Here is a 7,019-nt window from a genome sequence, read left to right on the forward strand (position 1 = left end):
ATGCAGAAATGTCCATAACATTCCCACTGGGTGCAATTATTCGTTTTATACGATGGATAAGCTGTTGGATTTATATTGTATTTTATGCTTCTGCCGTTGACTTCTCAGGCCCTAACTACTCGATCTGGTGGAGCACCGCCCTAGAGTGAAGCCTAGGTTGCCGGGAACGTAGAAGTGACCATTACTTTCACACTGTTTGCAAATATACATTATATACGATGGAAAAGCTGTTGTATTTATATTGTTGTTTTACGCTTCTGGCGCTGACGTATATGTCCCTAACTATTCGATCTGTTGGAGCAACGCCCTAGGTTGATGACTAGGTTGCTCGGAATGTAGAAATGTCCATAACTTTCACACTGGTTGCAATTATTCGTTTGATACGATGGAGAAGCTGTTGTATTTATATTGTACATCATGCTTCTGGCGTTGACTTCTAAGGCCCTAACTATTCGATCTGGAGGAGCAACGCCCTAGAGTGAAGCCTAGGTTGCTCGGACTGTAGAAATGTCAATAACTTTCACACTGGTTGCAATTATTCGTTTTATACGATGGAAAAGCTGTTGTATTTATATTGTATTTTATGCTTCTGGCGTTGACTTCTTAGGCCCTAACTATTCGATCTGGTGGAGCAACTCCCTAGAGTGAAGCCAAGGTTCCTCGGAATGTAGAAATGTCCATACCTTTCACACTGGTTTCACTTATTCGTTTTATACGATGGAAAAGCTGTTGTATTTATATTGTATTTCATGCTTCTGGCGTTGACTTCTAAGGCCCTAACTATACGATCTGGTGGAGCAACGCCCTAGGGTGAAACCTAGGTTGCCCTGAAAGCAGAAGTGACCATAACTTTCATACTGGTTGCAATTATTCGTTTTATACGATGGAAAAGCTGTTGCATCTTTATTGTATTTTATGCTTCTGGCGTTGAATTCCTAGGCCCTTACTATTCCATCTGGTGGAGCAACGTCCAAGAGTGAAACCTAAGATACCCGGAACGTAGAAATGACCATAACTTTCACACTGGTTGCAATTATTCGTTTTATACGATGGAAAAGCTGTTGCATTTATTTCGTATTTTGTGCTTTTGGCGTTGAATTCTAAGTCCCTAGCTATTCGATCTGTTGGAGCTACGCCTTGAGTGAAACCCAGGTTACCCGGAGCGTAGAAATGACCAGTACTTTCACACTGGTTGCAGTTATTCCTGTTATACGATGGAAAAGCTGTTGCATTTTAATTGTATTTTATGCTTCTGGCGTTGAATTCTAAGTCCCTAGCTATTCGATCACGTGGAGCAACGCTCTAGTGTGAATCCTAGCTTGCCCGGAACGTAGAAATGACCATTAGTTTCACACTGTTTGCAAATATACATTATTTACTATTGAAAAGCTGTTGTATTTATATTGTATTTTATGCTTCTGGCGCTGACTTCTGAGGCCCTAACTATTCGATCTGGTGAAGCAACGCCCTAGGTTGAAGACTAGGTTGCTCGGAATGTAGAAATGACCATAACTTTCACACTGGTTGAAATTACTCGTTTTATACGATGGAAAATCTGTTGTATTTGTATCGTATTTTATGCTTCTGGGGTTGACTTCTTAGGCCCTAACTATTCGATCTGGTGGACGAACGCCATAGAGTGAAACCAAGGATGCCCGGAACGTAGACATGACCATTACTTTCACACTGGTTGCAATTCTTCCTGTTATACGTTGGAAAAACTATTGTATTTTTATTGTATTTTATGCTTCTGGCGTTGAATTCTAAGTCCCTAGCTATTGGATGTGGTGGAGCAACGCCCTAGAGTGAAGCCTAGGTTGCCGCGAACGTAGAAATGACCATTACTTTCACACTGTTTGCAATTATTCGTTTTATACTATGGAAAAGCTGTTGTATATATTCTGTATTTTATCCTTCTGGCGTTGAATTCTAAGTCCCTAGCTATTGGATCTGGGGGAGCAAGGCCCTAGAGTGAAACCAAGGTTACCCGGAACGTAGAAATGACCAGTACTTTCACACTGGCTGCAGTTATTCCTGTTATACGATGGAAAAACTGTTGCATCCTTATTGTATTTTATGCTTCTGGCGTTGACTCCTAAGGCCCTAACTATTCGATCTGGTGGAGCAACGCCCTAGAGTGAAGCCTAGGTTTCTCGGAATGCAGAAATGTCCATAACTTTCACACTGGTCGCAATTATTCGATTTATACGATGGAAAGCTGTTGTATTTTTATTGCATTTTATGCTTTGGTCGTTGACTTCTAAGGCCCTAACTATTCAATCTGTTGGAGCAACGCCCTAGGGTGAAGTCTGGGTCGCCCTGAAAGTAGAAATGACCATAACTTTCATACTGGTTGCAATTATTCGTTTTACACGATGGAAAAACTGTTGCATCTTTATTGTATTTTATGCTTCTGGCGTTGACTTCTAAGGCCCTAACTACTCGATCTGGTGAAGTATCGCCCTAGAGTGAAACCTGGGTTGCCCGGAACGTAGAAATGGCCATTACTTTCTCACTGGTTGCAATTATTCCTGTTTTACGATGGAAGAGCTGTTGTATTTATATTGTATTTTATGCATCTGGCGTTGACTTCTAAGGCCGTAGCTATTAGATGTGGTGGTGCAACGCCCTGGTGTGACGCCTAGGTTTCCCGGAATGTAGAAATGACCATTACATTCACACTGTTTACAATTATTCGTTTTATACGATGGAAAAACTGTTGTACTTATATTGTATTTTATTCTTCTGGCGTTGAATTCTAAGTCCCTAGCTATTCGACCTGGTGGAGCAACGCCCTAGAGTGAAACCTAGGTTACCCAGAACGTTGAAATGACAAGTACTTTCACATTGGTTGCAGATATTCCTCTTATATGATGGAAAAACTGTTGCACCTTTATTGTATTTTATGCTTCTGGCGCTGACTGCTAAGGCCCTAACTATTCGATCTGGTGGTGCAACGCCCTAGGTTATAAGACTAGGTTGCTCGGAATGTAGAAATGACCATAACTGTCACACTGGCCGCAATTATTTGTTTTATACGATGGAAAAGCTGTTGCATCTTTATCGCATTTTATGCCTCTGGCGTTGACTTCTAAGGCCCTAACTATTCGATCTGGTGGAGCAACGCCCTAGAGTGAAACCTATGTGGCTCGGAATGTAGAAATGTCCATAGCTTTCACACTGGTTACAATTATTCGTTTTATACGATGGAAAAGCTGTTGTATTTATATTGTATTTTATCTTTCAGGCGTTGAATTCTATGTCCCTAGCTATTCGATCCGGTGGAGCAACGCCCTAGAGTGAAACCTAGGTTACCCGGAACGTAGAGATGACCAGTACTTTTACCCTGGTTGCAGTTATTCCTGTTATACGATGGAAAAACTGTTGCATCCTTTTTGTATTTTATGCTTCTGGCGATGACTTCTAAGGCCATAGCTATTCGATGTGTTGGAGCAACGCCCTAGAGTGAAGCCTAGGTTGCTCGGGATGTAGAAATGTCCATAGCTTTCAAACTGGATGCAATTATTCGATTTATACGATGGAAAAGCTGTTGTATTTTTATTGCATTTTATGCTTCGGGCGTTGACATCTAAGGCCCTAACTATTCAATCTGTTGGAGCAACGCCCTAGGGTGAAGTCTAGGTTGCCCTGAAAGTGGAAATGAAAATAGCTTTCATACTGGTTGCAATTATTCGTTTTACACGATGGAAAGACTGTTGCACCTTTATTGTATTTTATGCTTCTGGCGTTGACTTCTAAGGCCCTAACTACTCGATCTGGTGAACTAACGCCCTAGAGTTAAACCTGGGTTGCCCGCAACGTAGAAATGACTATTACTTTCACACTTCTTGCAATTATTCCTGTTATACGAAGGAAGAACTGTTGTATTTATTTTGTATTTTATGCTTCTGGCGTTGACATCTAAGTCCCTAACTATTCCATCTCGTCGAGCAACGCCCTAGAGTGAAGCCTAGGTTGCACGGAACGTAGAAATGACAATTACTTTCACACTGGTTGGAATTATTCCTGTTATACGATAGCAAAACTGTTGTATTTGTATTGTATTTTATGCTTCCAGTGTTGAATTCTAAGTCCCTAGCTATGCGATCTGGCGGAGGAACGCCCTAGAGTGAAGCCTAGATTGCCCGGAACGTAGAAATAACCATTACCTTCACGCTTGTTGCAATTATTCCTGTTATATGATGAAAAAACTGTTGTATTCTTATTGTATTTTATTTTTTCAGGCGTTGATTTCTAACGCCGGAGCTATTCGATGTGGCGGAGCTACGCCCTAGACTGAAGCCTAGGCCGCCCGGAACGTAGAAATGTCCATAACTTTCACACTGGTTGCAATTACCCGTTTTATACGATGGAAAATCTGTTGTATTTGTATCGTATTTTATGCTTCTGGGGTTGACTTCTTAGGCCCTAACTATTCGATCTGGTGGACGAACGACATAGAGTGAAACCAAGGATGCCCGGAACGTAGACATGACCATTACTTTCACACTGGTTGCAATTATTCCTGTCATACGTTGGAAAAACTATTGTATTTTTATTGTATTTTATGCTTCTGGCGTTGAATTCTAAGTCCCTAGCTATTGGATGTGGTGGAGCAACGCCCTAGAGTGAAGCCTAGGTTGCGCGGAACGTAGAAATGACCATTACTTTCACACTGTTTGCAAATATACATTATATACAATGGAAAAGCTGTTGTATTTATATTGTATTTTATGCTTCTGGCGCTGACGTGTATGGCCCTAACTATTCGATCTGGTGGAGCAACGCCCTAGAGTGAAGCCCAGGTTCCTCGGAATGTAGAAATGTCCATATCTTTCACACTGCTTTCAATTATTCGTTTTATACGATGGAAAAGCTGTTGTATTTATATTGTCTTTCATGCTTCTGGCGTTGACTTCTAAGGCCCTAACTATACGATCTGGTGGAGCAACGCTCTAGAGTGAAGCCTAGGTTGCTCGGAATGTAGAAATGTGCATAACTTTCACACTGGTTGCAATTATTCGTTTTATACGATGGAAAAGCTGTTGTATTTATATTGTATTTTATGTTTCTGGCCTTGACTTCTTAGGCCCTAACCATTCGTTCTGGTGGAGCAACGCCCTAGTGTGAAGCCTAGCTTGCTCGGAATGCAGAAATGTCCATAACATTCCCACTGGGTGCAATTATTCGTTTTATACGATGGATAAGCTGTTGGATTTATATTGTATTTTATGCTTCTGCCGTTGACTTGTTAGGCCCTAACTATTCGATCTGGTGGAGCAACGCCCTAGAGTGAAGCCAAGGTTCCTCGGAATGTAGAAATGTCCATACCTTTCACACTGGTTTCACTTATTCGTTTTATACGATGGAAAAGCTGTTGTATTTATATTGTATTTCATGCTTCTGGCGTTGACTTCTAAGGCCCTAACTATACGATCTGGTGGAGCAACGCTCTAGGGTGAAGCCTAGGTTGCTCGGAATGTAGAAATGTGCATAACTTTCACACTGGTTGCAATTATTCGTTTTATACGGTGGAAAAGCTGTTGTATTTATATTGTATTTTATGCTTCTGGCGTTGACTTCTTAGGCCCTAACCATTCGTTCTGGTGGAGCAACGCCCTAGGGTAAAGCCAAGATTGCTCTAAATGTAGAAATGACCATAACTTTCACACTGGTATGCAATTATTCGTTTTATACAATGGAAAAACTGTTCTATTTATTTTGTATTTAATGCTTCGGGCGTTGACTTCTAAGGCCCTAACTGTTTGATCTGGTGGAGCAACGCCCTAGAGTGAAGCCTAGGTTGCCTGGAACGTAGAAATGACCATCACTTTCACACGGGTTGCAATTATTCCTGTTATAGGATGGAAAGACTGTTGTATTTTTATTGTATTTTATACTTCAGTCGTTGACTTCTGAGGCCGTAGCTATCCGATGTGGTGGAAGAACGCCATACAGTGAAGCCTAGGTTGCCCGGAACGTAGAAATGACCATAACTTTCACACTGGTTGCAAATATTTGTTTTATACGATGGAAAAGCTGTTGTATTTATATCGTATTTTATGCTTCTGGCGTTGACTTCTTAGGCCCTAACTATTCGATCTGGTGGAGCAACGGCCTAGGGTGAAGCCTAGGTTGCCCGGAACGTATAAATGACCATAGCTTTTACACTGGCAGCAATTATTCGTTTTATACAATGGAAAAACCGTTCTATTTATTTTGTATTTTATGCTTCGGGCGTTGACTTCTAAGGCCCTAACTGTTTGATCTGGTGGAGCATCGCCGTAGAGTGAAGCCTAGGTTGCACGGAACGTAGAAATGACCATAACTTTCACACTGGTTGCTATTATTCGTTTTATACGATGGAAAAACTGTTATATTTATATTGTATTTAAGCTTCTGGCGTTGACTTCTGAGGCCGTAGCTATCCGATATGGTGGAGGAACGCCATACAGTGAAGCCTAGGTTGCCCGGAACGTAGAAATGACCATAACTTTCACACTGGTTGCAATTATTTGTTTTATACGATGGAAAAGCTGTTGTATTTATATCGTATTTTATGCTTCTGGCGTTGACTCCTTAGGCCCTAACTATTCCATCTGGTGGAACAACGCCCTACGGTGAAGCCTAGGTTGCCCGGAATGTATAAATGACCATAGCTTTTACACTGGCAGCAATTATTCGTTTTATACAATGGAAAAACCGTTCTATTTATTTTGTATTTTAAGCTTCTGGCGTTGACTTCTAAGGCCCTAACTATTCTATCTGGTGGAACAACGCCCTAGGGTAAAGCCAAGATTGCTCGAAATGTAGAAATGACCATAACTTTCACACTGGTTGCAATTATTCGTTTTATACGATGGAAAAGCTGTTGTATTTATATCGTATTTTATACGTCAGGCGTTGACTTCTGAGGCCCTAACTATTCGATCTGGTGGAACAACGGCCTAGGGTGAAGCCTAGGTTGCCCGGTACGTAGAAATTACCATAACTTTTACACTGGTAGCAATTATTCGTTT

The sequence above is a fragment of the Calliopsis andreniformis genome, unplaced genomic scaffold (genome assembly GCF_051401765.1).
Source record: "Calliopsis andreniformis isolate RMS-2024a unplaced genomic scaffold, iyCalAndr_principal scaffold0004, whole genome shotgun sequence".
Classification (NCBI taxonomy): Eukaryota; Metazoa; Arthropoda; class Insecta; order Hymenoptera; family Andrenidae; genus Calliopsis; species Calliopsis andreniformis.